At 49.1% G+C, this 27,355-nt stretch overlaps 42 non-coding genes and 3 pseudogenes across 42 annotated transcripts; all 45 read right to left on the reverse strand.

Annotated features, from left to right (window-relative positions):
- Window positions 1–158: 158 nt before the first annotated feature.
- Window positions 159–349, reverse strand: LOC142936735 (U2 spliceosomal RNA). The gene has a single exon (XR_012948877.1). It is a non-coding gene; the product is annotated as a U2 spliceosomal RNA (small nuclear RNA).
- Window positions 350–525: 176 nt separating this feature from the next.
- On the reverse strand, window positions 526–642 carry LOC142936866 (U5 spliceosomal RNA). The gene has a single exon (XR_012948986.1). It is a non-coding gene; the product is annotated as a U5 spliceosomal RNA (small nuclear RNA).
- Window positions 643–846: 204 nt separating this feature from the next.
- Window positions 847–1,010, reverse strand: LOC142936625 (U1 spliceosomal RNA). Its single transcript, XR_012948774.1, has one exon. It is a non-coding gene; the product is annotated as a U1 spliceosomal RNA (small nuclear RNA).
- A 287-nt stretch (window positions 1,011–1,297) lies between these two features.
- LOC142936784 (U2 spliceosomal RNA) lies at window positions 1,298–1,488 on the reverse strand. The gene has a single exon (XR_012948923.1). It is a non-coding gene; the product is annotated as a U2 spliceosomal RNA (small nuclear RNA).
- Window positions 1,489–1,664: 176 nt separating this feature from the next.
- LOC142936820 (U5 spliceosomal RNA) lies at window positions 1,665–1,781 on the reverse strand. The gene has a single exon (XR_012948943.1). It is a non-coding gene; the product is annotated as a U5 spliceosomal RNA (small nuclear RNA).
- Window positions 1,782–1,985: 204 nt separating this feature from the next.
- On the reverse strand, window positions 1,986–2,149 carry LOC142936626 (U1 spliceosomal RNA). Its single transcript, XR_012948775.1, has one exon. It is a non-coding gene; the product is annotated as a U1 spliceosomal RNA (small nuclear RNA).
- A 283-nt stretch (window positions 2,150–2,432) lies between these two features.
- On the reverse strand, window positions 2,433–2,623 carry LOC142936776 (U2 spliceosomal RNA). The gene has a single exon (XR_012948915.1). It is a non-coding gene; the product is annotated as a U2 spliceosomal RNA (small nuclear RNA).
- A 170-nt stretch (window positions 2,624–2,793) lies between these two features.
- Window positions 2,794–2,957, reverse strand: LOC142936685 (U1 spliceosomal RNA). Its single transcript, XR_012948830.1, has one exon. It is a non-coding gene; the product is annotated as a U1 spliceosomal RNA (small nuclear RNA).
- A 287-nt stretch (window positions 2,958–3,244) lies between these two features.
- LOC142936806 (U2 spliceosomal RNA) lies at window positions 3,245–3,447 on the reverse strand (annotated as a pseudogene).
- Window positions 3,448–5,293: 1,846 nt separating this feature from the next.
- LOC142936867 (U5 spliceosomal RNA) lies at window positions 5,294–5,410 on the reverse strand. The gene has a single exon (XR_012948987.1). It is a non-coding gene; the product is annotated as a U5 spliceosomal RNA (small nuclear RNA).
- Window positions 5,411–5,614: 204 nt separating this feature from the next.
- LOC142936627 (U1 spliceosomal RNA) lies at window positions 5,615–5,778 on the reverse strand. Its single transcript, XR_012948776.1, has one exon. It is a non-coding gene; the product is annotated as a U1 spliceosomal RNA (small nuclear RNA).
- A 283-nt stretch (window positions 5,779–6,061) lies between these two features.
- Window positions 6,062–6,252, reverse strand: LOC142936747 (U2 spliceosomal RNA). Its single transcript, XR_012948888.1, has one exon. It is a non-coding gene; the product is annotated as a U2 spliceosomal RNA (small nuclear RNA).
- Window positions 6,253–6,422: 170 nt separating this feature from the next.
- Window positions 6,423–6,586, reverse strand: LOC142936628 (U1 spliceosomal RNA). Its single transcript, XR_012948777.1, has one exon. It is a non-coding gene; the product is annotated as a U1 spliceosomal RNA (small nuclear RNA).
- Window positions 6,587–6,873: 287 nt separating this feature from the next.
- LOC142936736 (U2 spliceosomal RNA) lies at window positions 6,874–7,064 on the reverse strand. Its single transcript, XR_012948878.1, has one exon. It is a non-coding gene; the product is annotated as a U2 spliceosomal RNA (small nuclear RNA).
- Window positions 7,065–7,240: 176 nt separating this feature from the next.
- Window positions 7,241–7,357, reverse strand: LOC142936868 (U5 spliceosomal RNA). The gene has a single exon (XR_012948988.1). It is a non-coding gene; the product is annotated as a U5 spliceosomal RNA (small nuclear RNA).
- A 204-nt stretch (window positions 7,358–7,561) lies between these two features.
- Window positions 7,562–7,725, reverse strand: LOC142936629 (U1 spliceosomal RNA). Its single transcript, XR_012948778.1, has one exon. It is a non-coding gene; the product is annotated as a U1 spliceosomal RNA (small nuclear RNA).
- Window positions 7,726–8,012: 287 nt separating this feature from the next.
- LOC142936762 (U2 spliceosomal RNA) lies at window positions 8,013–8,203 on the reverse strand. The gene has a single exon (XR_012948902.1). It is a non-coding gene; the product is annotated as a U2 spliceosomal RNA (small nuclear RNA).
- Window positions 8,204–8,379: 176 nt separating this feature from the next.
- On the reverse strand, window positions 8,380–8,496 carry LOC142936821 (U5 spliceosomal RNA). Its single transcript, XR_012948944.1, has one exon. It is a non-coding gene; the product is annotated as a U5 spliceosomal RNA (small nuclear RNA).
- Window positions 8,497–8,700: 204 nt separating this feature from the next.
- On the reverse strand, window positions 8,701–8,864 carry LOC142936692 (U1 spliceosomal RNA). The gene has a single exon (XR_012948837.1). It is a non-coding gene; the product is annotated as a U1 spliceosomal RNA (small nuclear RNA).
- A 283-nt stretch (window positions 8,865–9,147) lies between these two features.
- Window positions 9,148–9,338, reverse strand: LOC142936781 (U2 spliceosomal RNA). The gene has a single exon (XR_012948920.1). It is a non-coding gene; the product is annotated as a U2 spliceosomal RNA (small nuclear RNA).
- A 170-nt stretch (window positions 9,339–9,508) lies between these two features.
- Window positions 9,509–9,672, reverse strand: LOC142936686 (U1 spliceosomal RNA). The gene has a single exon (XR_012948831.1). It is a non-coding gene; the product is annotated as a U1 spliceosomal RNA (small nuclear RNA).
- A 287-nt stretch (window positions 9,673–9,959) lies between these two features.
- Window positions 9,960–10,150, reverse strand: LOC142936714 (U2 spliceosomal RNA). Its single transcript, XR_012948857.1, has one exon. It is a non-coding gene; the product is annotated as a U2 spliceosomal RNA (small nuclear RNA).
- A 171-nt stretch (window positions 10,151–10,321) lies between these two features.
- Window positions 10,322–10,485, reverse strand: LOC142936631 (U1 spliceosomal RNA). The gene has a single exon (XR_012948779.1). It is a non-coding gene; the product is annotated as a U1 spliceosomal RNA (small nuclear RNA).
- A 287-nt stretch (window positions 10,486–10,772) lies between these two features.
- Window positions 10,773–10,979, reverse strand: LOC142936810 (U2 spliceosomal RNA; annotated as a pseudogene).
- Window positions 10,980–16,192: 5,213 nt separating this feature from the next.
- On the reverse strand, window positions 16,193–16,309 carry LOC142936869 (U5 spliceosomal RNA). Its single transcript, XR_012948989.1, has one exon. It is a non-coding gene; the product is annotated as a U5 spliceosomal RNA (small nuclear RNA).
- Window positions 16,310–16,513: 204 nt separating this feature from the next.
- LOC142936693 (U1 spliceosomal RNA) lies at window positions 16,514–16,677 on the reverse strand. The gene has a single exon (XR_012948838.1). It is a non-coding gene; the product is annotated as a U1 spliceosomal RNA (small nuclear RNA).
- A 283-nt stretch (window positions 16,678–16,960) lies between these two features.
- On the reverse strand, window positions 16,961–17,151 carry LOC142936738 (U2 spliceosomal RNA). Its single transcript, XR_012948880.1, has one exon. It is a non-coding gene; the product is annotated as a U2 spliceosomal RNA (small nuclear RNA).
- Window positions 17,152–17,321: 170 nt separating this feature from the next.
- Window positions 17,322–17,485, reverse strand: LOC142936687 (U1 spliceosomal RNA). The gene has a single exon (XR_012948832.1). It is a non-coding gene; the product is annotated as a U1 spliceosomal RNA (small nuclear RNA).
- Window positions 17,486–17,772: 287 nt separating this feature from the next.
- LOC142936715 (U2 spliceosomal RNA) lies at window positions 17,773–17,963 on the reverse strand. The gene has a single exon (XR_012948858.1). It is a non-coding gene; the product is annotated as a U2 spliceosomal RNA (small nuclear RNA).
- A 171-nt stretch (window positions 17,964–18,134) lies between these two features.
- On the reverse strand, window positions 18,135–18,298 carry LOC142936632 (U1 spliceosomal RNA). The gene has a single exon (XR_012948780.1). It is a non-coding gene; the product is annotated as a U1 spliceosomal RNA (small nuclear RNA).
- A 287-nt stretch (window positions 18,299–18,585) lies between these two features.
- LOC142936739 (U2 spliceosomal RNA) lies at window positions 18,586–18,776 on the reverse strand. The gene has a single exon (XR_012948881.1). It is a non-coding gene; the product is annotated as a U2 spliceosomal RNA (small nuclear RNA).
- A 176-nt stretch (window positions 18,777–18,952) lies between these two features.
- Window positions 18,953–19,069, reverse strand: LOC142936870 (U5 spliceosomal RNA). The gene has a single exon (XR_012948990.1). It is a non-coding gene; the product is annotated as a U5 spliceosomal RNA (small nuclear RNA).
- A 204-nt stretch (window positions 19,070–19,273) lies between these two features.
- LOC142936672 (U1 spliceosomal RNA) lies at window positions 19,274–19,437 on the reverse strand. The gene has a single exon (XR_012948818.1). It is a non-coding gene; the product is annotated as a U1 spliceosomal RNA (small nuclear RNA).
- Window positions 19,438–19,724: 287 nt separating this feature from the next.
- LOC142936809 (U2 spliceosomal RNA) lies at window positions 19,725–19,925 on the reverse strand (annotated as a pseudogene).
- A 3,287-nt stretch (window positions 19,926–23,212) lies between these two features.
- Window positions 23,213–23,376, reverse strand: LOC142936654 (U1 spliceosomal RNA). Its single transcript, XR_012948801.1, has one exon. It is a non-coding gene; the product is annotated as a U1 spliceosomal RNA (small nuclear RNA).
- Window positions 23,377–23,663: 287 nt separating this feature from the next.
- On the reverse strand, window positions 23,664–23,854 carry LOC142936740 (U2 spliceosomal RNA). Its single transcript, XR_012948882.1, has one exon. It is a non-coding gene; the product is annotated as a U2 spliceosomal RNA (small nuclear RNA).
- A 176-nt stretch (window positions 23,855–24,030) lies between these two features.
- LOC142936881 (U5 spliceosomal RNA) lies at window positions 24,031–24,147 on the reverse strand. Its single transcript, XR_012949001.1, has one exon. It is a non-coding gene; the product is annotated as a U5 spliceosomal RNA (small nuclear RNA).
- A 204-nt stretch (window positions 24,148–24,351) lies between these two features.
- LOC142936633 (U1 spliceosomal RNA) lies at window positions 24,352–24,515 on the reverse strand. The gene has a single exon (XR_012948781.1). It is a non-coding gene; the product is annotated as a U1 spliceosomal RNA (small nuclear RNA).
- A 287-nt stretch (window positions 24,516–24,802) lies between these two features.
- Window positions 24,803–24,993, reverse strand: LOC142936777 (U2 spliceosomal RNA). Its single transcript, XR_012948916.1, has one exon. It is a non-coding gene; the product is annotated as a U2 spliceosomal RNA (small nuclear RNA).
- A 176-nt stretch (window positions 24,994–25,169) lies between these two features.
- On the reverse strand, window positions 25,170–25,286 carry LOC142936871 (U5 spliceosomal RNA). Its single transcript, XR_012948991.1, has one exon. It is a non-coding gene; the product is annotated as a U5 spliceosomal RNA (small nuclear RNA).
- A 204-nt stretch (window positions 25,287–25,490) lies between these two features.
- On the reverse strand, window positions 25,491–25,654 carry LOC142936634 (U1 spliceosomal RNA). Its single transcript, XR_012948782.1, has one exon. It is a non-coding gene; the product is annotated as a U1 spliceosomal RNA (small nuclear RNA).
- A 287-nt stretch (window positions 25,655–25,941) lies between these two features.
- Window positions 25,942–26,132, reverse strand: LOC142936778 (U2 spliceosomal RNA). The gene has a single exon (XR_012948917.1). It is a non-coding gene; the product is annotated as a U2 spliceosomal RNA (small nuclear RNA).
- A 176-nt stretch (window positions 26,133–26,308) lies between these two features.
- Window positions 26,309–26,425, reverse strand: LOC142936872 (U5 spliceosomal RNA). Its single transcript, XR_012948992.1, has one exon. It is a non-coding gene; the product is annotated as a U5 spliceosomal RNA (small nuclear RNA).
- Window positions 26,426–26,629: 204 nt separating this feature from the next.
- Window positions 26,630–26,793, reverse strand: LOC142936635 (U1 spliceosomal RNA). The gene has a single exon (XR_012948783.1). It is a non-coding gene; the product is annotated as a U1 spliceosomal RNA (small nuclear RNA).
- Window positions 26,794–27,080: 287 nt separating this feature from the next.
- Window positions 27,081–27,271, reverse strand: LOC142936780 (U2 spliceosomal RNA). Its single transcript, XR_012948919.1, has one exon. It is a non-coding gene; the product is annotated as a U2 spliceosomal RNA (small nuclear RNA).
- Between the last annotated feature and the right edge of the window lie 84 nt (window positions 27,272–27,355).

Here is a 27,355-nt window from a genome sequence, read left to right on the forward strand (position 1 = left end):
ACGAGGGGCGTCAGTAAGGAATAAACAAGGCCTTTGTTTGACACAAGCCCCAGCCTTGAAGACAGACAGCGAATGAGATCCTCGTCGTTCATTAAAGTGTGAAGCTAATCAACAGACTGATCCATTTGGATTGGTGTTTGGTTGTCCACAAGGCATTTGAGGAGTGCACCGTTCCCGGCAATGCTGCAATACCGGGTCAATGCGTGGAGTGAACGGAGCAAGCCCCTTTTTCATCTCCCGATGCTAAAAATCTGCTTAATACGTTATCCTCATATAGAGGACATATCAGATATTAAACTGATAAGAACAGATACTACACTTGATCTTAGCCAAAAGGCCGAGAAGCGATGAGCCCCAACTGTTTGCTTCCTGAGTCACCCTCCTGACACGTTTCACCCTTGTCATGGTGCAGTTCTTTCCAAGGGACATAGCAGTGGCTGCTGCTTTGGCACACATCCAAGCACTCCATGGTCAAGCACCGTGGTCTCATTAAGGACAGCTTTCTTTCTTTTCACAACTGTACAAGGCTCAGCCAAATGGCAAAGCCTGCTAAAAATAGGTTGAACTCATTGGTATTCCTCTCCACGGAAGTCTTTAGTAAAAGGCGAAAGACTTGTGCGTTATGAAGAGAAACCAAAGTAAGTACAGCAACATTGTCAAGAACAGCCAAAGTCCCTAGTTGCCCAAGTCAAAACGCTCATGGTAAGCCTGAGTTCACGTGCCCTGTTCCAAATCTGAAGCCACACCCATTCCCACATCTTAAAGAGGGCAATATTCTCCATAGTACTATTTCCTCCCCTCCAATCAAAAGTACAAATCACTTGATATTCTTTTCAACAAAACAATCAGGGGAGAGCGCGAACGCAGTCCCCCACTACCAGAAATTATGCAGTCGAGATTCCCACATTTGGGGAATTCGCAGTGGTCAGAACAACCGGAGTGCAATGGCTGGGCCTCGCCCTGGGTGAACCACCTTCTTGATCATGGTATCTCCCCTGCCAGGTAAGTATGAGTTGGAAGAGACAGAGACAGGGGCGGCATTCCCAGATGCAGTACTCCGGATGACGGTTCCCAGATGGCATAATCCCAGAGTGCAGTCCTTTAGCATTAAGCTCAGGCTGGGAGCACAGCGATGTTCCACGAGGGGCGTCAGTAAGGAATAAACAAGGCCTTTGTTTGACACAATCCCCAGCCTTGAAGACAGACAGCGAATGAGATCCTCGTCGTTCATTAAAGTGTGAAGCTAATCAACAGACTGATCCATTTGGATTGGTGTTTGGTTGTCCACAAGGCATTTGAGGAGTGCACCGTTCCCGGCAATGCTGCAATACCGGGTAAATGCGTGGAGTGAACGGAGCAAGCCCCTTCTTCATCTCCCGATGCTAAAAATCTGCTTAATACGTTATCCTCATATAGAGGACATATCAGATATTAAACTGATAAGAACAGATACTACACTTGATCTTAGCCAAAAGGCCGAGAAGCGATGAGCCCCAACTGTTTGCTTCCTGAGTCACCCTCCTGACACGTTTCACCCTTGTCATGGTGCAGTTCTTTCCAAGGGACATAGCAGTGGCTGCTGCTTTGGCACACATCCAAGCACTCCATGGTCAAGCACCGTGGTCTCGTTAAGGACAGCTTTCTTTCTTTTCACAACTGTACAAGGCTCAGCCAAATGGCAAAGCCTGCTAAAAATAAGTTGAACTCATTGGTATTCCTCTCCACGGAAGTCTTTAGTAAAAGGCGAAAGACTTGTGCGTTATGAAGAGAAACCAAAGTAAGTACAGCAACATTGTCAAGAACAGCCAAAGTCCCTAGTTGCCCAAGTCAAAACGCTCATGGTAAGCCTGAGTTCACGTGCCCTGTTCCAAATCTGAAGCCACACCCATTCCCACATCTTAAAGAGGGCAATATTCTCCATAGTACTATTTCCTCCCCTCCAGTCAAAAGTACAAATCACTTGATATTCTTTTCAATAAAACAATCAGGGGAGAGCGCGAACGCAGTCCCCCACTACCAGAAATTATGCAGTCGAGATTCCCACATTTGGGGAATTCGCAGTGGTCAGAACAACCGGAGTGCAATGGCTGGGCCTCGCCCTGGGTGAACCACCTTCTTGATCATGGTATCTCCCCTGCCAGGTAAGTATGAGTTGGAAGAGACAGAGACAGGGGCGGCATTCCCAGATGCAGTACTCCGGATGACGGTTCCCAGATGGCATAATCCCAGAGTGCAGCCCTTTAGCATTAAACTCAGGCTGGGAGCACAGCGATGTTCCACGAGGGGCGTCAGTAAGGAATAAACAAGGCCTTTGTTTGACACAAGCCCCAGCCTTGAAGACAGACAGCGAATGAGATCCTCGTCGTTCATTAAAGTGTGAAGCTAATCAACAGATCCATTTGGATTGGTGTTTGGTTGTCCACAAGGCATTTGAGGAGTGCACCATTCCCGGCAATGCTGCAATACCGGGTCAATGCGTGGAGTGAACGGAGCAAGCCCCTTTTTCATCTCCCGATGCTAAAAATCTGCTTAATACGTTATCCTCATATAGAGGACATATCAGATATTAAACTGATAAGAACAGATACTACACTTGATCTTAGCCAAAAGGCCGAGAAGCGATGAGCCCCAACTGTTTGCTTCCTGAGTCACCCTCCTGACACGTTTCACCCTGTTCCAAATCTGAAGCCACACCCATTCCCACATCTTAAAGAGGGCAATATTCTCCATAGTACTATTTCCTCCCCTCCAATCAAAAGTACAACCACTTGATATTCTTTTCAACAAAACAATCAGGGGAGAGCGCGAACGCAGTCCCCCACTACCAGAAATTATGCAGTCGAGATTCCCACATTTGGGGAATTTGCAGTGGTCAGAACAACCGGAGTGCAATGGCTGGGCCTCGCCCTGGGTGAACCACCTTCTTGATCATGGTATCTCCCCTGCCAGGTAAGTATGAGTTGGAAGAGACAGAGACAGGGGCGGCATTCCCAGATGCAGTACTCCGGATGACGGTTCCCAGATGGCATAATCCCAGAGTGCAGTCCTTTAGCATTAAGCTCAGGCTGGGAGCACAGCGATGTTCCACGAGGGGCGTCAGTAAGGAATAAACAAGGCCTTTGTTTGACACAAGCCCCAGCCTTGAAGACAGACAGCGAATGAGATCCTCGTCATTCATTAAAGTGTGAAGCTAATCAACAGACTGATCCATTTGGATTGGTGTTTGGTTGTCCACAAGGCATTTGAGGAGTGCACCGTTCCCGGCAATGCTGCAATACCGGGTCAATGCGTGGAGTGAACGGAGCAAGCCCCTTCTTCATCTCCCGATGCTAAAAATCTGCTTAATACGTTATCCTCATATAGAGGACATATCAGATATTAAACTGATAAGAACAGATTTTTTTTTTTTTTTTTTTTATTTTTTTTTTTTTATTATCAAAATTCTGTACACAAATCATACAATTTCAAACATACAAACTTCACATGTTTTGCATCATGCAACTTAATTCTATTTCACAGTTACATGTCAGTAACCAGCATTTGTCAATACACACAAAAAAAAAAAAAAAACACAAAATACACTTATGCAAAGTCTTCAGGATTTACCATCCCCACCCAAAAAAACCCATTGTGCATCTTAAATAAAGATTCCTATTGCTGGTTCCCACTACCCTAAAGGTATACATTCTCTTTATCCATCTCGTCAGCCCAGGAAAACGGCCCTGCGTTTGGCGACGTTGTTGGTCTGTTAAGCCCCTCATAAGCGTCCTCCCCTAAGGGGGACGACAGCATGAGGAGGCCTGGGGGAAGATCGAAGCTCAGGCCTAAACCTTCTGTTAGTATGGCAACTGCTTCTCCCAATGACTGCTCACCCATCTCCCCTCCCACCTCTTGACCCGTATCCCCATCCTTCTGCTCCTGGGCCCCTCCTTCCTCCACTTTATCAGCGGCTCTCTTATGCTGACCTGTTCCCCCTCCCCTCCCCCCCTCAATCCCACCCTTGTTGGTCTGTCCCCCCTTTGACTTTTTGCTCCGTACCCCCTCCCCACTCTCTCCAAGCTCTGTCGAGAGTCCTGTTCCAAATGCCTGCGACCCTTTCCGTGCCCCTTGCTTTGATTTGGAGGGATCGGAAGTGAGGACAGGAAAATCGTCCATAATGTCTGTGGATGCCTTGGCCATTCCGTCTGTTCCGGCGGTGCCCTCATCCCGGGACGCTGCCTCCCCTTTACTCCCCAACGCGTCGGCTCCGGAGCCCTCCTGTACCGTCCTCTCCCCGTCATTCTGTGTGGCTCCCCTACTCGGCTCGCCAGCCTCAGTCGGTTTGGCAGCCTCCGCAAAAGTTTTCTTGCGGCCAGGACAACCTCGGTACAGGTGGTCAGTTCCACCGCATCCATGGCACGTCCTTGGCTCTGTGCAGTCCTTGGCCGAATGCCCTTCTTGCCCACAGAAACGGCATCTTGTTTCCCCACAGCCTGCCTCTGAATGTCCTGACTGTCTGCACTTCCTGCAGAAAGCAGGTTGCCGTGGGTAAAATAGATACCCACGATCTCCACCAAGGCTGAAGAAGGCAGGTGGATGTTTCAGGCCTCCTGGACCTTCTGCGTCATGATACAGCAGTACCTGGAACTGGCGCCGCCCAGTCCAAAACCCCAGGGTGTCCTTTATATGCCTTGCAGCCGTCACCACCTCTCCATACTGCCCCAGGAATGCAGCTAGTGCTGAGTCATTAACAAAGGGGTTGTACATATGCACAGTTATTGTTCTGAAATTAGGTCTGTCTAGGTTCAGTACCCCTGCCTCTGCTCGGCATATTTCAGCCACACTCCGGTAGATCTCCTCGGTCCTCAGTGTAACGTCGAACGCCTTCTCCTGCTGGTTCCACTGGATGCAGTGCACCTCCTCCACCTTCAGTTGTAGCTGCCCAATTATGACTTGCCTGCCAAAAAACTCTCTGGACTGCAGATTGTAGTCTTCCGTGGTTGCCTGGAATCGTAGCGTGTGTCTCAGCCCGACCCTTGGGATCGACTGCTCTTTTTGGCCCCTTGCGGCCATTGCTGTCTCGTTGTTAGCTCTCTCTGTGCTGTATTTTTCCGCAACACCACTTGATCTTAGCCAAAAGGCCGAGAAGCGATGAGCCCCAACTGTTTGCTTCCTGAGTCACCCTCCTGACACGTTTCACCCTTGTCATGGTGCAGTTCTTTCCAAGGGACATAGCAGTGGCTGCTGCTTTGGCACACGGTCAAGCACCGTGGTCTCATTAAGGACAGCTTTCTTTCTTTTCACAACTGTACAAGGCTCAGCCAAATGGCAAAGCCTGCTAAAAATAGGTTGAACTCATTGGTATTCCTCTCCACGGAAGTCTTTAGTAAAAGGCGAAAGACTTGTGCGTTATGAAGAGAAACCAAAGTAAGTACAGCAACATTGTCAAGAACAGCCAAAGTCCCTAGTTGCCCAAGTCAAAACGCTCATGGTAAGCCTGAGTTCACGTGCCCTGTTCCAAATCTGAAGCCACACCCATTCCCACATCTTAAAGAGGGCAATATTCTCCATAGTACTATTTCCTCCCCTCCAGTCAAAAGTACAAATCACTTGATATTCTTTTCAACAAAACAATCAGGGGAGAGCGCGAACGCAGTCCCCCACTACCAGAAATTATGCAGTCGAGATTCCCACATTTGGGGAATTCGCAGTGGTCAGAACAACCGGAGTGCAATGGCTGGGCCTCGCCCTGGGTGAACCACCTTCTTGATCATGGTATCTCCCCTGCCAGGTAAGTATGAGTTGGAAGAGACAGAGACAGGGGCGGCATTCCCAGACGCAGTACTCCGGATGACGGTTCCCAGATGGCATAATCCCAGAGTGCAGGGATTTAGCATTAAGCTTAGGCTGGGAGCACAGCGATGTTCCACGAGGGGCGTCAGTAAGGAATAAACAAGGCCTTTGTTTGACACAATCCCCAGCCTTGAAGACAGACAGCGAATGAGATCCTCGTCGTTCATTAAAGTGTGAAGCTAATCAACAGATCCATTTGGATTGGTGTTTGGTTGTCCACAAGGCATTTGAGGAGTGCACCGTTCCCGGCAATGCTGCAATACCAGGTCAATGCGTGGAGTGAACGGGGCAAGCCCCTTTTTCATCTCCCGATGCTAAAAATCTGCTTAATACGTTATCCTCATATAGAGGACATATCAGATATTAAACTGATAAGAACAGATACTACACTTGATCTTAGCCAAAAGGCCGAGAAGCGATGAGCCCCAACTGTTTGCTTCCTGAGTCACCCTCCTGACACGTTTCACCCTGTTCCAAATCTGAAGCCACACCCATTCCCACATCTTAAAGAGGGCAATATTCTCCATAGTACTATTTCCTCCCCTCCAATCAAAAGTACAACCACTTGATATTCTTTTCAACAAAACAATCAGGGGAGAGCGCGAACGCAGTCCCCCACTACCAGAAATTATGCAGTCGAGATTCCCACATTTGGGGAATTCGCAGTGGTCAGAACAACCGGAGTGCAATGGCTGGGCCTCGCCCTGGGTGAACCACCTTCTTGATCATGGTATCTCCCCTGCCAGGTAAGTATGAGTTGGAAGAGACAGAGACAGGGGCGGCATTCCCAGACACAGTACTCCGGATGACGGTTCCCAGATGGCATAATCCCAGAGTGCAGGGATTTAGCATTAAGCTTAGGCTGGGAGCACAGCGATGTTCCACGAGGGGCGTCAGTAAGGAATAAACAAGGCCTTTGTTTGACACAAGCCCCAGCCTTGAAGACAGACAGCGAATGAGATCCTCGTCGTTCATTAAAGTGTGAAGCTAATCAACAGACTGATCCATTTGGATTGGTGTTTGGTTGTCCACAAGGCATTTGAGGAGTGCACCGTTCCCGGCAATGCTGCAATACCGGGTCAATGCGTGGAGTGAACGGAGCAAGCCCCTTTTTCATCTCCCGATGCTAAAAATCTGCTTAATACGTTATCCTCATATAGAGGACATATCAGATATTAAACTGATAAGAACAGATACTACACTTGATCTTAGCCAAAAGGCCGAGAAGCGATGAGCCCCAACTGTTTGCTTCCTGAGTCACCCTCCTGACACGTTTCACCCTTGTCATGGTGCAGTTCTTTCCAAGGGACATAGCAGTGGCTGCTGCTTTGGCACACATCCAAGCACTCCATGGTCAAGCACCGTGGTCTCATTAAGGACAGCTTTCTTTCTTTTCACAACTGTACAAGGCTCAGCCAAATGGCAAAGCCTGCTAAAAATAGGTTGAACTCATTGGTATTCCTCTCCACGGAAGTCTTTAGTAAAAGGCGAAAGACTTGTGCGTTATGAAGAGAAACCAAAGTAAGTACAGCAACATTGTCAAGAACAGCCAAAGTCCCTAGTTGCCCAAGTCAAAACGCTCATGGTAAGCCTGAGTTCACGTGCCCTGTTCCAAATCTGAAGCCACACCCATTCCCACATCTTAAAGAGGGCAATATTCTCCATAGTACTATTTCCTCCCCTCCAGTCAAAAGTACAAATCACTTGATATTCTTTTCAACAAAACAATCAGGGGAGAGCGCGAACGCAGTCCCCCACTACCAGAAATTATGCAGTCGAGATTCCCACATTTGGGGAATTCGCAGTGGTCAGAACAACCGGAGTGCAATGGCTGGGCCTCGCCCTGGGTGAACCACCTTCTTGATCATGGTATCTCCCCTGCCAGGTAAGTATGAGTTGGAAGAGACAGAGACAGGGGCGGCATTCCCAGACGCAGTACTCCGGATGACGGTTCCCAGATGGCATAATCCCAGAGTGCAGGGATTTAGCATTAAGCTTAGGCTGGGAGCACAGCGATGTTCCACGAGGGGCGTCAGTAAGGAATAAACAAGGCCTTTGTTTGACACAATCCCCAGCCTTGAAGACAGACAGCGAATGAGATCCTCGTCGTTCATTAAAGTGTGAAGCTAATCAACAGACTGATCCATTTGGATTGGTGTTTGGTTGTCCACAAGGCATTTGAGGAGTGCACCGTTCCCGGCAATGCTGCAATACCGGGTCAATGCGTGGAGTGAACGGAGCAAGCCCCTTCTTCATCTCCCGATGCTAAAAATCTGCTTAATACGTTATCCTCATATAGAGGACATATCAGATATTAAACTGATAAGAACAGATACTACACTTGATCTTAGCCAAAAGGCCGAGAAGCGATGAGCCCCAACTGTTTGCTTCCTGAGTCACCCTCCTGACACGTTTCACCCTTGTCATGGTGCAGTTCTTTCCAAGGGACATAGCAGTGGCTGCTGCTTTGGCACACATCCAAGCACTCCATGGTCAAGCACCGTGGTCTCGTTAAGGACAGCTTTCTTTCTTTTCACAACTGTACAAGGCTCAGCCAAATGGCAAAGCCTGCTAAAAATAAGTTGAACTCATTGGTATTCCTCTCCACGGAAGTCTTTAGTAAAAGGCGAAAGACTTGTGCGTTATGAAGAGAAACCAAAGTAAGTACAGCAACATTGTCAAGAACAGCCAAAGTCCCTAGTTGCCCAAGTCAAAACGCTCATGGTAAGCCTGAGTTCACGTGCCCTGTTCCAAATCTGAAGCCACACCCATTCCCACATCTTAAAGAGGGCAATATTCTCCATAGTACTATTTCCTCCCCTCCAGTCAAAAGTACAAATCACTTGATATTCTTTTCAATAAAACAATCAGGGGAGAGCGCGAACGCAGTCCTCCACTACCAGAAATTATGCAGTCGAGATTCCCATAATTGGGGAATTCGCAGTGGTCAGAACAACCGGAGTGCAATGGCTGGGCCTCGCCCTGGGTGAACCACCTTCTTGATCATGGTATCTCCCCTGCCAGGTAAGTATGAGTTGGAAGAGACAGAGACAGGGGCGGCATTCCCAGATGCAGTACTCCGGATGACGGTTCCCAGATGGCATAATCCCAGAGTGCAGCCCTTTAGCATTAAGCTCAGGCTGGGAGCACAGCGATGTTCCACGAGGGGCGTCAGTAAGGAATAAACAAGGCCTTTGTTTGACACAAGCCCCAGCCTTGAAGACAGACAGCGAATGAGATCCTCGTCGTTCATTAAAGTGTGAAGCTAATCAACAGATCCATTTGGATTGGTGTTTGGTTGTCCACAAGGCATTTGAGGAGTGCACCGTTCCCGGCAATGCTGCAATACCGGGTCAATGCGTGGAGTGAACGGAGCAAGCCCCTTTTTCATCTCCCGATGCTAAAAATCTGCTTAATACGTCATCCTCATATAGAGGACATATCAGATATTAAACTGATAAGAACAGATACTACACTTGATCTTAGCCAAAAGGCCGAGAAGCGATGAGCCCCAACTGTTTGCTTCCTGAGTCACCCTCCTGACACGTTTCACCCTGTTCCAAATCTGAAGCCACACCCATTCCCACATCTTAAAGAGGGCAATATTCTCCATAGTACTATTTCCTCCCCTCCAATCAAAAGTACAACCACTTGATATTCTTTTCAACAAAACAATCAGGGGAGAGCGCGAACGCAGTCCCCCACTACCAGAAATTATGCAGTCGAGATTCCCACATTTGGGGAATTTGCAGTGGTCAGAACAACCGGAGTGCAATGGCTGGGCCTCGCCCTGGGTGAACCACCTTCTTGATCATGGTATCTCCCCTGCCAGGTAAGTATGAGTTGGAAGAGACAGAGACAGGGGCGGCATTCCCAGATGCAGTACTCCGGATGACGGTTCCCAGATGGCATAATCCCAGAGTGCAGTCCTTTAGCATTAAGCTCAGGCTGGGAGCACAGCGATGTTCCACGAGGGGCGTCAGTAAGGAATAAACAAGGCCTTTGTTTGACACAATCCCCAGCCTTGAAGACAGACAGCGAATGAGATCCTCGTCGTTCATTAAAGTGTGAAGCTAATCAACAGACTGATCCATTTGGATTGGTGTTTGGTTGTCCACAAGGCATTTGAGGAGTGCACCGTTCCCGGCAATGCTGCAATACCGGGTCAATGCGTGGAGTGAACGGGGCAAGCCCCTTTTTCATCTCCCGATGCTAAAAATCTGCTTAATACGTTATCCTCATATAGAGGACATATCAGATATTAAACTGATAAGAACAGATACTACACTTGATCTTAGCCAAAAGGCCGAGAAGCGATGAGCCCCAACTGTTTGCTTCCTGAGTCACCCTCCTGACACGTTTCACCCTGTTCCAAATCTGAAGCCACACCCATTCCCACATCTTAAAGAGGGCAATATTCTCCATAGTACTATTTCCTCCCCTCCAATCAAAAGTACAAATCACTTGATATTCTTTTCAACAAAACAATCAGGGGAGAGCGCGAACGCAGTCCCCCACTACCAGAAATTATGCAGTCGAGATTCCCACATTTGGGGAATTCGCAGTGGTCAGAACAACCGGAGTGCAATGGCTGGGCCTCGCCCTGGGTGAACCACCTTCTTGATCATGGTATCTCCCCTGCCAGGTAAGTATGAGTTGGAAGAGACAGAGACAGGGGCGGCATTCCCAGATGCAGTACTCCGGATGACGGTTCCCAGATGGCATAATCCCAGAGTGCAGCCCTTTAGCATTAAGGTCAGGCTGGGAGCACAGCGATGTTCCACGAGGGGCGTCAGAAAGGAATAAACAAGGCCTTTGTTTGACACAAGCCCCAGCCTTGAAGACAGACAGCGAATGAGATCCTCGTCGTTCATTAAAGTGTGAAGCTAATCAACAGACTGATCCATTTGGATTGGTGTTTGGTTGTCCACAAGGCATTTGAGGAGTGCACCGTTCCCGGCAATGCTGCAATACCGGGTCAATGCGTGGAGTGAACGGAGCAAGCCCCTTTTTCATCTCCCGATGCTAAAAATCTGCTTAATACGTTATCCTCATATAGAGGACATATCAGATATTAAACTGATAAGAACAGATTTTTTTTTTTTTTTTTTTTTTTTTTTTTTTTTTTTTTATTATCAAAATTCTGTACACAAATCATACAATTTCAAACATACAAACTTCACATGTTTTGCATCATGCAACTTAATTATATTTCACAGTTACATGTCAGTAACCAGCATTTGTCAATACACAAAAAAACACAAAATACACTTATGCAATGTCTTCAGGATTCACCATCCCCACCCAAAACCTCCTTTCCACCTTTCCAAGGCAGCATGCTTCCCCCACTTCCTGATGTCCCGTTCAATCCTCCCCTTTATATCTAATTCCACTCTCTTTAACACCCCCTCCAAGCGACTTTCCCTGTTTTTTCCCACCAGGTCTTGCCTAGCCACCCACAAACTCCTCTTAACCAGGCTTATAATTAGCCACGTAAGGAAATGTTTACTCCCCAAACCTCCCCCTTCTACCACCCTAGTCCATGTCAATTTAAACCCAGGGTCTAACCTCCCCAGCCATGTCGCTGCTCTACTCCACACAATACTAGCAAAGGGACAGTCCCACATGACATGCCTGACAGTTTCTTCCCCCATACAGCCTTCCCTCGGGCACACAGGGGATCTTGCTAAACTATGCCGGTACATTACATCTCGCACTGGCAGACATTTGTGAAGGCATAGCCAATTGAGATCTTTGAGACCATTGTCCAGCCCCCGTGGCTGTATCCCCTTCCAAATACTCTTCGGGATCCCAACCACTGCCGGTGCGATCACTCTCTGTCTGACAACTTTATAAAGGAATTTGTGGTTCAGTCTGACACTGGTTTCTGAGGCCTCGGGATGGGCCCGCAGCCACCTGGCTGCGTACTGGTAATGCCATGGCTGTTGCTCCACCCGGGGCCCTAAATTGTTCCAGACCAACACGCGCCTGGCCTGATAGGAAAAATAGAGCCGCAGGAAGTGTCCTGATGGGTGTACGACTGGAGTTGACATCTCCCTCCACAAAAAAGAAACAAATATGCAGTCTAGCTTCAACGGGAGGTGTGGGACATCTCTTCCCCCTGCTTCAATCCCTGCCAGCATGCGGGCCCTCGCCACATACTCATATCTCCCTCCCCACAAGAAAGTGAACACGAGGCGCATAATAGGTCTCCTCATACTGACTGGCATTGGGTATATGTATGCCAAGTACACAAGAGATGGCATAATATCTACCTTCAGAACCAGTACTTTCCCTATCAAAGTCAGGCCCCTGCTCTTCCAGAGAGCAAACTTCTTCTGGACTGCCATAAAGCGCCTAGTCCAGTTGGCCGTGGCACTATGGGCTGTCTCAAAGCTGACCCCTAGTACCTTCAGCGGTCCCGTGCAGAGCGTCAGCCCCCCTGGTACCTCCGTCCTTTCTTTCCAGCGCCCAAAGAACTTCACAGAAGACTTGGCACAATTAAGTTTAGCACTAGCCACCTTACCAAAGCTCTGGAAAATTTCCAAGGCTCGAAGAAGGCATGTGTCGGTGTCCAGCAGCAGTGTGGTGTCATCTGCGTACTGAGACAGTTTAACTCGTAAGCCCCCACTGCCAGGTAGCAGGAAACCTCTCACACCCGGATCAGCCCGAATGGCTGCCGCCAGGGGCTCCATGTAAAGGATGTAAAGCAGTGGTGAAAGCGGACACCCCTGTCTTACCCCTGAGTGCAAACTAAAAATGTCTCCTAGGTGGCCGTTAACTGAAACCATGCTCCCTACACCTGTGTACAATATGCGTAACCATCCCATAAAAGCCTGACTGAAGCCTAACCTCTGCAAAACTCTAAACATAAAACCCCAATGAACCCTGTCAAACGCTTTTGCCTGGTCGAGACCAACCACCATCAGTGGCAGGTGCCGGTCTTCCGCCCACGCGACAGCGTCCCGAATGAGCTGTAGATTCCATCTCACTGAGCGCCCCGCTACCCCACATGTTTGGTCCACATGGACCACATGAGGAAGTGCTATGCCTAGACGATCCGCTAGGACCTTTGCCAGGAGTTTGTAGTCAACACACAGCATGGTCAGTGGTCGCCAGTTCCCTAGGTCGGCACGATCCCCCTTCTTATAAAGAAGTGAGATAACTCCGGTGGCCGCAGAACCTCCCATTGTACCTGTGCGGAGTATTGCGGACAACACCTCCAACACTACCGGCCCAAGTACATCCCAGAACTTGAGATAAAACTCTGCTGGGAGCCCATCGATGCCAGGCACCTTCCGCCTCTTCATTCTCTGGAGGGCCCACTCAATCTCTATTAGGGTGAGCGGGGCCTCCAAAGCCTGTACTATATCCTTCGGCACCCGCTGGGTCAGAAAATCCAGGAATACCTCTCCTCCTCCTACCTCTATGTCTTTCTCCCTAAACCTTGTGCGATAGTAGTCCGTGGCAGCCTGCACCATCTCTACCCCTTCTGACACCACCCTGCCCTGCTTGTCCATTAACCCGGTCACTACCTGTTTTGCCCTATCAGCCCGTACTGAGCTGAAGAAAGCAGCGGAACACGTCTCGAACTCCTCACGGAATGTTTCACGTGATCGCAACAGGTATGCCCTGGCCTTACCCTCATATACGTCCCTAAGCTGTGCTTTAAGGGAGTCACAAGCCTGCTGATTTATAATGCCGCCCCAGTTTCCCCCGGCGTACTCACGTTCGAGAAGGTGCTGAAGGCGAAACACCTCCCTCCTCGCCATACTCGCCTTCCTTTTACAATACTTTAAACAAAAAAATTGTATCCGCTTTTTAGCAACCTCCCACCACTCAATTACTCCGGAACACAATGACCTTAGTCCTTCCAGGCCTTTGAAAAATGAACGGAAATGTTGGTTGAAAACCTCCTCCTCCAGGATGCTGACGTTAAGGTGCCAGTACCCAGTTCCAAACACTGGCACATCTGAGTGCACTTCCAATAGCAGCCCGTCATGATCTGAGAAGAACACAGGGAGCAGTCTGCCTGCCAATAGCCTGAAAGACTTGGAAAGAAAAACATAATCCAAACATTTAACGATGCCCCTAGAGTTGCGCCATGTGGGACCTGTTACCTGTGGCCTGACCTCCCTCGCCCCATCTACCAGGCCATGTTTAGCCATGAGGTTGGAAATAAACCCATCGCTGGTATCTCCCTCCTTGCCCAACTCAACATTAAAATCACCCCCTATCACTACCTGCCTACTGGTGGCCAGGTGCGGCTCCAATTGACCAGCCATCTCTTGCCTTTCTGTTGGAGTTTGTGCTCCATAGACCACAATAACCCTAAGCTTGACTGTCCCCCATGTGATGTCTGCGCCCATTATCCTCCCCTGGACAATAACAAAGGAAGACTCCACCTTGATCTCTTGAAACCCAAATAAAATCCCAACCCCAGTAGAGTGGACCCCCCCTACGCTCCAAACTGAGTCCCCTTTTGTCCACTCCCTCGAAAAAATCCCCACGTCCCCCCCATCCCGTAAATGTACCTCCTGCAAAAAACAAAAGGCAACCTGGTGCGACTCCACAAAATTAAAAACAACCCTTCTTTTAACTGGGTCCCTCATTCCCCTTGCGTTTATAGTGAGAACCTTAAAAAAACCCATTGTGCATCTTAAATAAAGATTCCTATTGCTGGTTCCCACTACCCTAAAGGTATACATTCTCTTTATCCATCTCGTCAGCCCAGGAAAACGGCACTGCGTTTGGCGACGTTGTTGGTCTGTTAAGCCCCTCATAAGCGTCCTCCCCTAAGGGGGACGACAGCATGAGCAGGCCTGGGGGAAGATCGAAGCTCAGGCCTAAACCGTCTGTTAGTATGGCAGCTGCTTCTCCCAATGACTGCTCACCCATCTCCCCTCCCACCTCTTGACCCGTATCCCCATCCTTCTGCTCCTGGGCCCCTCCTTCCTCCACTTTATCAGCGGCTCTCTTATGCTGACCTGTTCCCCCTCCCCTCCCCCCCTCAATCCCACCCTTGTTGGTCTGTCCCCCCTTTGACTTTTTGCTCCGTACCCCCTCCCCACTCTCTCCAAGCTCTGTCGAGAGTCCTGTTCCGAATGCCTGCGACCCTTTCCGTGCCCCTTGCTTTGATTTGGAGGGAGCAGGATCGGAAGTGAGGACAGGAAACTCGTCCATAATGTCTGTGGATGCCTTGGCCATTCCGTCTGTTCCGGCGGTGCCCTCATCCCGGGGCGCTGCCTCCCCTTTACTCCCCAACGCGTCAGCTCCGGAGCCCTCCTGTACCGTCCTCTCCCCGTCATTCTGTGTGGCTCCCCTACTCGGCTCGCCAGCCTCAGTCGGTTTGGCAGCCTCCGCAAAAGTTTTCTTGCGGCCAGGACAACCTCGGTACAGGTGGTCAGTTCCACCGCATCCATGGCACGTCCTTGGCTCTGTGCAGTCCTTGGCGGAATGCCCTGCTTGCCCACAGAAACGGCATCTTGTTTCCCCACAGCCTGCCTCTGAATGTCCTGACTGTCTGCACTTCCTGCAGAAAGCAGGTTGCCGTGGGTAAAATAGATACCCACGATCTCCACCAAGGCTGAAGAAGGCAGGTGGATGTTTCAGGCCTCCTGGACCTTCTGCGTCATGATACAGCAGTACCTGGAACTGGCGCCGTCCAGTCCAAAACCCCAGGGTGTCCTTTATATGCCTTGCAGCCGTCACCACCTCTCCATACTGCCCCAGGAATGCAGCTAGTGCTGAGTCATTAACAAAGGGGTTGTACATATGCACAGTTATTGTTCTGAAATTAGGTCTGTCCAGGTTCAGTACTCTGTAGCCGGCTAGCGGCCTTACCCCTGCCTCTGCTCGGCAAATTTCAGCCACACTCCGGTAGATCTCCTCGGTCCTCAGTGTAAAGTCGAACGCCTTCTCCTGCTGGTTCCACTGGATGCAGTGCACCTCCTCCACCTTCAGTTGTAGCTGCCCAATTATGACTTGCCTGCCAAAGAACTCTCTGGACTGCAGTTTGTAGTCTTCCGTGGTTGCCTGGAATCGTAGCGTGTGTCTCAGCCCGACCCTTGGGATCGACTGCTCTTTTTGGCCCCTTGCGGCCATTGCTGTCTCGTTGTTAGCTCTCTCTGTGCTGTATTTTTCCGCAACACCACTTGATCTTAGCCAAAAGGCCGAGAAGCGATGAGCCCCAACTGTTTGCTTCCTGAGTCACCCTCCTGACACGTTTCACCCTTGTCATGGTGCAGTTCTTTCCAAGGGACATAGCAGTGGCTGCTGCTTTGGCACACATCCAAGCACTCCATGGTCAAGCACCGTGGTCTCGTTAAGGACAGCTTTCTTTCTTTTCACAACTGTACAAGGCTCAGCCAAATGGCAAAGCCTGCTAAAAATAGGTTGAACTCATTGGTATTCCTCTCCACGGAAGTCTTTAGTAAAAGGCGAAAGACTTGTGCGTTATGAAGAGAAACCAAAGTAAGTACAGCAACATTGTCAAGAACAGCCAAAGTCCCTAGTTGCCCAAGTCAAAACGCTCATGGTAAGCCTGAGTTCACGTGCCCTGTTCCAAATCTGAAGCCACACCCATTCCCACATCTTAAAGAGGGCAATATTCTCCATAGTACTATTTCCTCCCCTCCAGTCAAAAGTACAAATCACTTGATATTCTTTTTAATAAAACAATCAGGGGAGAGCGCGAACGCAGTCCTCCACTACCAGAAATTATGCAGTCGAGATTCCCATAATTGGGGAATTCGCAGTGGTCAGAACAACCGGAGTGCAATGGCTGGGCCTCGCCCTGGGTGAACCACCTTCTTGATCATGGTATCTCCCCTGCCAGGTAAGTATGAGTTGGAAGAGACAGAGACAGGGGCGGCATTCCCAGATGCAGTACTCCGGATGACGGTTCCCAGATGGCATAATCCCAGAGTGCAGCCCTTTAGCATTAAGCTCAGGCTGGGAGCACAGCGATGTTCCACGAGTGGCGTCAGTAAGGAATAAACAAGGCCTTTGTTTGACACAAGCCCCAGCCTTGAAGACAGACAGCGAATGAGATCCTCGTCGTTCATTAAAGTGTGAAGCTAATCAACAGATCCATTTGGATTGGTGTTTGGTTGTCCACAAGGCATTTGAGGAGTGCACCGTTCCCGGCAATGCTGCAATACCGGGTCAATGCGTGGAGTGAACGGAGCAAGCCCCTTTTTCATCTCCCGATGCTAAAAATCTGCTTAATACGTTATCCTCATATAGAGGACATATCAGATATTAAACTGATAAGAACAGATACTACACTTGATCTTAGCCAAAAGGCCGAGAAGCGATGAGCCCCAACTGTTTGCTTCCTGAGTCACCCTCCTGACACGTTTCACCCTGTTCCAAATCTGAAGCCACACCCATTCCCACATCTTAAAGAGGGCAATATTCTCCATAGTACTATTTCCTCCCCTCCAATCAAAAGTACAACCACTTGATATTCTTTTCAACAAAACAATCAGGGGAGAGCGCGAACGCAGTCCCCCACTACCAGAAATTATGCAGTCGAGATTCCCACATTTGGGGAATTTGCAGTGGTCAGAACAACCGGAGTGCAATGGCTGGGCCTCGCCCTGGGTGAACCACCTTCTTGATCATGGTATCTCCCCTGCCAGGTAAGTATGAGTTGGAAGAGACAGAGACAGGGGCGGCATTCCCAGATGCAGTACTCCGGATGACGGTTCCCAGATGGCATAATCCCAGAGTGCAGTCCTTTAGCATTAAGCTCAGGCTGGGAGCACAGCGATGTTCCACGAGGGGCGTCAGTAAGGAATAAACAAGGCCTTTGTTTGACACAATCCCCAGCCTTGAAGACAGACAGCGAATGAGATCCTCGTCGTTCATTAAAGTGTGAAGCTAATCAACAGACTGATCCATTTGGATTGGTGTTTGGTTGTCCACAAGGCATTTGAGGAGTGCACCGTTCCCGGCAATGCTGCAATACCGGGTCAATGCGTGGAGTGAACGGGGCAAGCCCCTTTTTCATCTCCCGATGCTAAAAATCTGCTTAATACGTTATCCTCATATAGAGGACATATCAGATATTAAACTGATAAGAACAGATACTACACTTGATCTTAGCCAAAAGGCCGAGAAGCGATGAGCCCCAACTGTTTGCTTCCTGAGTCACCCTCCTGACACGTTTCACCCTGTTCCAAATCTGAAGCCACACCCATTCCCACATCTTAAAGAGGGCAATATTCTCCATAGTACTATTTCCTCCCCTCCAATCAAAAGTACAAATCACTTGATATTCTTTTCAACAAAACAATCAGGGGAGAGCGCGAACGCAGTCCCCCACTACCAGAAATTATGCAGTCGAGATTCCCACATTTGGGGAATTCGCAGTGGTCAGAACAACCGGAGTGCAATGGCTGGGCCTCGCCCTGGGTGAACCACCTTCTTGATCATGGTATCTCCCCTGCCAGGTAAGTATGAGTTGGAAGAGACAGAGACAGGGGCGGCATTCCCAGATGCAGTACTCCAGATGACGGTTCCCAGATGGCATAATCCCAGAGTGCAGCCCTTTAGCATTAAGGTCAGGCTGGGAGCACAGCGATGTTCCACGAGGGGCGTCAGAAAGGAATAAACAAGGCCTTTGTTTGACACAAGCCCCAGCCTTGAAGACAGACAGCGAATGAGATCCTCGTCGTTCATTAAAGTGTGAAGCTAATCAACAGACTGATCCATTTGGATTGGTGTTTGGTTGTCCACAAGGCATTTGAGGAGTGCACCGTTCCCGGCAATGCTGCAATACCGGGTCAATGCGTGGAGTGAACGGAGCAAGCCCCTTTTTCATCTCCCGATGCTAAAAATCTGCTTAATACGTTATCCTCATATAGAGGACATATCAGATATTAAACTGATAAGAACAGATACTACACTTGATCTTAGCCAAAAGGCCGAGAAGCGATGAGCCCCAACTGTTTGCTTCCTGAGTCACCCTCCTGACACGTTTCACCCTTGTCATGGTGCAGTTCTTTCCAAGGGACATAGCAGTGGCTGCTGCTTTGGCACACATCCAAGCACTCCATGGTCAAGCACCGTGGTCTCGTTAAGGACAGCTTTCTTTCTTTTCACAACTGTACAAGGCTCAGCCAAATGGCAAAGCCTGCTAAAAATAGGTTGAACTCATTGGTATTCCTCTCCACGGAAGTCTTTAGTAAAAGGCGAAAGACTTGTGCGTTATGAAGAGAAACCAAAGTAAGTACAGCAACATTGTCAAGAACAGCCAAAGTCCCTAGTTGCCCAAGTCAAAACGCTCATGGTAAGCCTGAGTTCACGTGCCCTGTTCCAAATCTGAAGCCACACCCAGTCCCACATCTTAAAGAGGGCAATATTCTCCATAGTACTATTTCCTCCCCTCCAATCAAAAGTACAAATCACTTGATATTCTTTTCAACAAAACAATCAGGGGAGAGCGCGAACGCAGTCCCCCACTACCAGAAATGATGCAGTCGAGATTCCCACATTTGGGGAATTCGCAGTGGTCAGAACAACCGGAGTGCAATGGCTGGGCCTCGCCCTGGGTGAACCACCTTCTTGATCATGGTATCTCCCCTGCCAGGTAAGTATGAGTTGGAAGAGACAGAGACAGGGGCGGCATTCCCAGATGCAGTACTCCGGATGACGGTTCCCAGATGGCATAATCCCAGAGTGCAGCCCTTTAGCATTAAGCTCAGGCTGGGAGCACAGCGATGTTCCACGAGGGGCGTCAGTAAGGAATAAACAAGGCCTTTGTTTGACACAAGCCCCAGCCTTGAAGACAGACAGCGAATGAGATCCTCATCGTTCATTAAAGTGTGAAGCTAATCAACAGACTGATCCATTTGGATTGGTGTTTGGTTGTCCACAAGGCATTTGAGGAGTGCACCATTCCCGGCAATGCTGCAATACCGGGTCAATGCGTGGAGTGAACGGAGCAAGCCCCTTTTTCATCTCCCGATGCTAAAAATCTGCTTAATACGTTATCCTCATATAGAGGACATATCAGATATTAAACTGATAAGAACAGATTTTTTTTTTTTTTTTTTTTTTTTTTTTTTTTATTATCAAAATTCTGTACTCAAATCATACAATTTCAAACATACAAACTTCACATGTTTTGCATCATGCAACTTAATTATATTTCACAGTTACATGTCAGTAACCAGCATTTGTCAATACACAAAAAAACACAAAATACACTTATGCAATGTCTTCAGGATTCACCATCCCCACCCAAAACCTCCTTTCCACCTTTCCAAGGCAGCATGCTTCCCCCACTTCCTGATGTCCCGTTCAATCCTCCCCTTTATATCTAATTCCACTCTCTTTAACACCCCCTCCAAGCGACTTTCCCTGTTTTTTCCCACCAGGTCTTGCCTAGCCACCCACAAACTCCTCTTAACCAGGCTTATAATTAGCCACGTAAGGAAATGTTTACTCCCCAAACCTCCCCCTTCTACCACCCTAGTCCATGTCAATTTAAACCCAGGGTCTAACCTCCCCAGCCATGTCGCTGCTCTACTCCACACAATACTAGCAAAGGGACAGTCCCACATGACATGCCTGACAGTTTCTTCCCCCATACAGCCTTCCCTCGGGCACACAGGGGATCTTGCTAAACTATGCCGGTACATTACATCTCGCACTGGCAGACATTTGTGAAGGCATAGCCAATTGAGATCTTTGAGACCATTGTCCAGCCCCCGTGGCTGTATCCCCTTCCAAATACTCTTCGGGATCCCAACCACTGCCGGTGCGATCACTCTCTGTCTGACAACTTTATAAAGGAATTTGTGGTTCAGTCTGACACTGGTTTCTGAGGCCTCGGGATGGGCCCGCAGCCACCTGGCTGCGTACTGGTAATGCCATGGCTGTTGCTCCACCCGGGGCCCTAAATTGTTCCAGACCAACACGCGCCTGGCCTGATAGGAAAAATAGAGCCGCAGGAAGTGTCCTGATGGGTGTACGACTGGAGTTGACATCTCCCTCCACAAAAAAGAAACAAATATGCAGTCTAGCTTCAACGGGAGGTGTGGGACATCTCTTCCCCCTGCTTCAATCCCTGCCAGCATGCGGGCCCTCGCCACATACTCATATCTCCCTCCCCACAAGAAAGTGAACACGAGGCGCATAATAGGTCTCCTCATACTGACTGGCATTGGGTATATGTATGCCAAGTACACAAGAGATGGCATAATATCTACCTTCAGAACCAGTACTTTCCCTATCAAAGTCAGGCCCCTGCTCTTCCAGAGAGCAAACTTCTTCTGGACTGCCATAAAGCGCCTAGTCCAGTTGGCCGTGGCACTATGGGCTGTCTCAAAGCTGACCCCTAGTACCTTCAGCGGTCCCGTGCAGAGCGTCAGCCCCCCTGGTACCTCCGTCCTTTCTTTCCAGCGCCCAAAGAACTTCACAGAAGACTTGGCACAATTAAGTTTAGCACTAGCCACCTTACCAAAGCTCTGGAAAATTTCCAAGGCTCGAAGAAGGCATGTGTCGGTGTCCAGCTGCAGTGTGGTGTCATCTGCGTACTGAGACAGTTTAACTCGTAAGCCCCCACTGCCAGGTAGCAGGAAACCTCTCACACCCGGATCAGCCCGAATGGCTGCCGCCAGGGGCTCCATGTAAAGGATGTAAAGCAGTGGTGAAAGCGGACACCCCTGTCTTACCCCTGAGTGCAAACTAAAAATGTCTCCTAGGTGGCCGTTAACTGAAACCATGCTCCCTACACCTGTGTACAATATGCGTAACCATCCCATAAAAGCCTGACTGAAGCCTAACCTCTGCAAAACTCTAAACATAAAACCCCAATGAACCCTGTCAAAAGCTTTTGCCTGGTCGAGACCAACCACCATCAGTGGCAGGTGCCGGTCTTCCGCCCACGCGACAGCGTCCCGAATGAGCTGTAGATTCCATCTCACTGAGCGCCCCGCTACCCCACATGTTTGGTCCACATGGACCACATGAGGAAGTGCTATGCCTAGACGATCCGCTAGGACCTTTGCCAGGAGTTTGTAGTCAACACACAGCATGGTCAGTGGTCGCCAGTTCCCTAGGTCGGCACGATCCCCCTTCTTATAAAGAAGTGAGATAACTCCGGTGGCCGCAGAACCTCCCATTGTACCTGTGCGGAGTATTGCGGACAACACCTCCAACACTACCGGCCCAAGTACATCCCAGAACTTGAGATAAAACTCTGCTGGGAGCCCATCGATGCCAGGCACCTTCCGCCTCTTCATTCTCTGGAGGGCCCACTCAATCTCTATTAGGGTGAGCGGGGCCTCCAAAGCCTGTACTATATCCTTCGGCACCCGCTGGGTCAGAAAATCCAGGAATACCTCTCCTCCTCCTACCTCTATGTCTTTCTCCCTAAACCTTGTGCGATAGTAGTCCGTGGCAGCCTGCACCATCTCTACCCCTTCTGACACCACCCTGCCCTGCTTGTCCATTAACCCGGTCACTACCTGTTTTGCCCTATCAGCCCGTACTGAGCTGAAGAAAGCAGCGGAACACGTCTCGAACTCCTCACGGAATGTTTCACGTGATCGCAACAGGTATGCCCTGGCCTTACCCTCATATACGTCCCTAAGCTGTGCTTTAAGGGAGTCACAAGCCTGCTGATTTATAATGCCGCCCCAGTTTCCCCCGGCGTACTCACGTTCGAGAAGGTGCTGAAGGCGAAACACCTCCCTCCTCGCCATACTCGCCTTCCTTTTACAATACTTTAAACAAAAAAATTGTATCCGCTTTTTAGCAACCTCCCACCACTCAATTACTCCGGAACACAATGACCTTAGTCCTTCCAGGCCTTTGAAAAATGAACGGAAATGTTGGTTGAAAACCTCCTCCTCCAGGATGCTGACGTTAAGGTGCCAGTACCCAGTTCCAAACACTGGCACATCTGAGTGCACTTCCAATAGCAGCCCGTCATGATCTGAGAAGAACACAGGGAGCAGTCTGCCTGCCAATAGCCTGAAAGACTTGGAAAGAAAAACATAATCCAAACATTTAACGATGCCCCTAGAGTTGCGCCATGTGGGACCTGTTACCTGTGGCCTGACCTCCCTCGCCCCATCTACCAGGCCATGTTTAGCCATGAGGTTGGAAATAAACCCATCGCTGGTATCTCCCCCCTCTGTGCTGTATTTTTCCGCAACACCACTTGATCTTAGCCAAAAGGCCGAGAAGCGATGAGCCCCAACTGTTTGCTTCCTGAGTCACCCTCCTGACATGTTTCACCCTGTTCCAAATCTGAAGCCACACCCATTCCCACATCTTAAAGAGGGCAATATTCTCCATAGTACTATTTCCTCCCCTCCAATCAAAAGTACAAACCACTTGATATTCTTTTCAACAAAACAATCAGGGGAGAGCGCGAACGCAGTCCCCCACTACCAGAAATTATGCAGTCGAGATTCCCACATTTGGGGAATTCGCAGTGGTCAGAACAACCGGAGTGCAATGGCTGGGCCTAGCCCTGGGTGAACCACCTTCTTGATCATGGTATCTCCCCTGCCAGGTAAGTATGAGTTGGAAGAGACAGAGACAGGGGCGGCATTCCCAGATGCAGTACTCCGGATGACGGTTCCCAGATGGCATAATCCCAGAGTGCAGCCCTTTAGCATTAAGCTCAGGCTGGGAGCACAGCGATGTTCCACGAGGGGCATCAGTAAGGAATAAACAAGGCCTTTGTTTGACACAATCCCCAGCCTTGAAGACAGACAGCGAATGAGATCCTCGTCGTTCATTAAAGTGTGAAGCTAATCAACAGACTGATCCATTTGGATTGGTGTTTGGTTGTCCACAAGGCATTTGAGGAGTGCACCGTTCCCGGCAATGCTGCAATACCGGGTCAATGCGTGGAGTGAACGGAGCAAGCCCCTTTTTCATCTCCCGATGCTAAAAATCTGCTTAATACGTTATCCTCATATAGAGGACATATCAGATATTAAACTGATAAGAACAGATACTACACTTGATCTTAGCCAAAAGGCCGAGAAGCGATGAGCCCCAACTGTTTGCTTCCTGAGTCACCCTCCTGACACGTTTCACCCTTGTCATGGTGCAGTTCTTTCCAAGGGACATAGCAGTGGCTGCTGCTTTGGCACACATCCAAGCACTCCATGGTCAAGCACCGTGGTCTCGTTAAGGACAGCTTTCTTTCTTTTCACAACTGTACAAGGCTCAGCCAAATGGCAAAGCCTGCTAAAAATAGGTTGAACTCATTGGTATTCCTCTCCACGGAAGTCTCTAGTAAAAGGCGAAAGACTTGTGCGTTATGAAGAGAAACCAAAGTAAGTACAGCAACATTGTCAAGAACAGCCAAAGTCCCTAGTTGCCCAAGTCAAAACGCTCATGGTAAGCCTGAGTTCACGTGCCCTGTTCCAAATCTGAAGCCACACCCATTCCCACATCTTAAAGAGGGCAATATTCTCCATAGTACTATTTCCTCCCCTCCAGTCAAAAGTACAAATCACTTGATATTCTTTTCAATAAAACAATCAGGGGAGAGCGCGAACGCAGTCCCCCACTACCAGAAATTATGCAGTCGAGATTCCCACATTTGGGGAATTCGCAGTGGTCAGAACAACCGGAGTGCAATGGCTGGGCCTCGCCCTGGGTGAACCACCTTCTTGATCATGGTATCTCCCCTGCCAGGTAAGTATGAGTTGGAAGAGACAGAGACAGGGGCGGCATTCCCAGATGCAGTACTCCGGATGACGGTTCCCAGATGGCATAATCCCAGAGTGCAGCCCTTTAGCATTAAGCTCAGGCTGGGAGCACAGCGATGTTCCACGAGGGGCGTCAGAAAGGAATAAACAAGGCCTTTGTTTGACACAATCCCCAGCCTTGAAGACAGACAGCGAATGAGATCCTCGTCGTTCATTAAAGTGTGAAGCTAATCAACAGACTGATCCATTTGGATTGGTGTTTGGTTGTCCACAAGGCATTTGAGGAGTGCACCATTCCCGGCAATGCTGCAATACCGGGTCAATGCGTGGAGTGAACGGAGCAAGCCCCTTTTTCATCTCCCGATGCTAAAAATCTGCTTAATACGTTATCCTCATATAGAGGACATATCAGATATTAAACTGATAAGAACAGATACTACACTTGATCTTAGCCAAAAGGCCGAGAAGCGATGAGCCCCAACTGTTTGCTTCCTGAGTCACCCTCCTGACACGTTTCACCCTTGTCATGGTGCAGTTCTTTCCAAGGGACATAGCAGTGGCTGCTGCTTTGGCACACATCCAAGCACTCCATGGTCAAGCACCGTGGTCTCGTTAAGGAGAGCTTTCTTTCTTTTCACAACTGTACAAGGCTCAGCCAAATGGCAAAGCCTGCTAAAAATAGGTTGAACTCATTGGTATTCCTCTCCACGGAAGTCTTTAGTAAAAGGCGAAAGACTTGTGCGTTATGAAGAGAAACCAAAGTAAGTACAGCAACATTGTCAAGAACAGCCAAAGTCCCTAGTTGCCCAAGTCAAAACGCTCATGGTAAGCCTGAGTTCACGTGCCCTGTTCCAAATCTGAAGCCACACCCATTCCCACATCTTAAAGAGGGCAATATTCTCCATAGTACTATTTCCTCCCCTCCAATCAAAAGTACAAATCACTTGATATTCTTTTCAACAAAACAATCAGGGGAGAGCGCGAACGCAGTCCCCCACTACCAGAAATTATGCAGTCGAGATTCCCACATTTGGGGAATTCGCAGTGGTCAGAACAACCGGAGTGCAATGGCTGGGCCTCGCCCTGGGTGAACCACCTTCTTGATCATGGTATCTCCCCTGCCAGGTAAGTATGAGTTGGAAGAGACAGAGACAGGGGCGGCATTCCCAGATGCAGTACTCCGGATGACGGTTCCCAGATGGCATAATCCCAGAGTGCAGCCCTTTAGCATTAAGCTCAGGCTGGGAGCACAGCGATGTTCCACGAGGGGCGTCAGAAAGGAATAAACAAGGCCTTTGTTTGACACAATCCCCAGCCTTGAAGACAGACAGCGAATGAGATCCTCGTCGTTCATTAAAGTGTGAAGCTAATCAACAGACTGATCCATTTGGATTGGTGTTTGGTTGTCCACAAGGCATTTGAGGAGTGCACCATTCCCGGCAATGCTGCAATACCGGGTCAATGCGTGGAGTGAACGGAGCAAGCCCCTTTTTCATCTCCCGATGCTAAAAATCTGCTTAATACGTTATCCTCATATAGAGGACATATCAGATATTAAACTGATAAGAACAGATACTACACTTGATCTTAGCCAAAAGGCCGAGAAGCGATGAGCCCCAACTGTTTGCTTCCTGAGTCACCCTCCTGACACGTTTCACCCTTGTCATGGTGCAGTTCTTTCCAAGGGACATAGCAGTGGCTGCTGCTTTGGCACACATCCAAGCACTCCATGGTCAAGCACCGTGGTCTCGTTAAGGAGAGCTTTCTTTCTTTTCACAACTGTACAAGGCTCAGCCAAATGGCAAAGCCTGCTAAAAATAGGTTGAACTCATTGGTATTCCTCTCCACGGAAGTCTTTAGTAAAAGGCGAAAGACTTGTGCGTTATGAAGAGAAACCAAAGTAAGTACAGCAACATTGTCAAGAACAGCCAAAGTCCCTAGTTGCCCAAGTCAAAACGCTCATGGTAAGCCTGAGTTCACGTGCCCTGTTCCAAATCTGAAGCCACACCCATTCCCACATCTTAAAGAGGGCAATATTCTCCATAGTACTATTTCCTCCCCTCCAATCAAAAGTACAAATCACTTGATATTCTTTTCAACAAAACAATCAGGGGAGAGCGCGAACGCAGTCCCCCACTACCAGAAATTATGCAGTCGAGATTCCCACATTTGGGGAATTCGCAGTGGTCAGAACAACCGGAGTGCAATGGCTGGGCCTCGCCCTGGGTGAACCACCTTCTTGATCATGGTATCTCCCCTGCCAGGTAAGTATGAGTTGGAAGAGACAGAGACAGGGGTGGCATTCCCAGATGCAGTACTCCGGATGACGGTTCCCAGATGGCATAATCCCATAGTGCAGCCCTTTAGCATTAAGCTCAGGCTGGGAGCACAGCGATGTTCCACGAGGGGCGTCAGTAAGGAATAAACAAGGCCTTTGTTTGACACAATCCCCAGCCTTGAAGACAGACAGCGAATGAGATCCTCGTCGTTCATTAAAGTGTGAAGCTAATCAACAGACTGATCCATTTGGATTGGTGTTTGGTTGTCCACAAGGCATTTGAGGAGTGCACCATTCCCGGCAATGCTGCAATACCGGGTCAATGCGTGGAGTGAACGGAGCAAGCCCCTTTTTCATCTCCCGATGCTAAAAATCTGCTTAATACGTTATCCTCATATAGAGGACATATCAGATATTAAACTGATAAGAACAGATACTACACTTGATCTTAGCCAAAAGGCCGAGAAGCGATGAGCCCCAACTGTTTGCTTCCTGAGTCACCCTCCTGACACGTTTCACCCTTGTCATGGTGCAGTTCTTTCCAAGGGACATAGCA

This window comes from Anarhichas minor, unplaced genomic scaffold, assembly GCF_050575085.1.
Source record: "Anarhichas minor isolate MPS153535 unplaced genomic scaffold, ASM5057508v1 ptg000073l, whole genome shotgun sequence".
Lineage (NCBI taxonomy): Eukaryota > Metazoa > Chordata > Actinopteri > Perciformes > Anarhichadidae > Anarhichas > Anarhichas minor.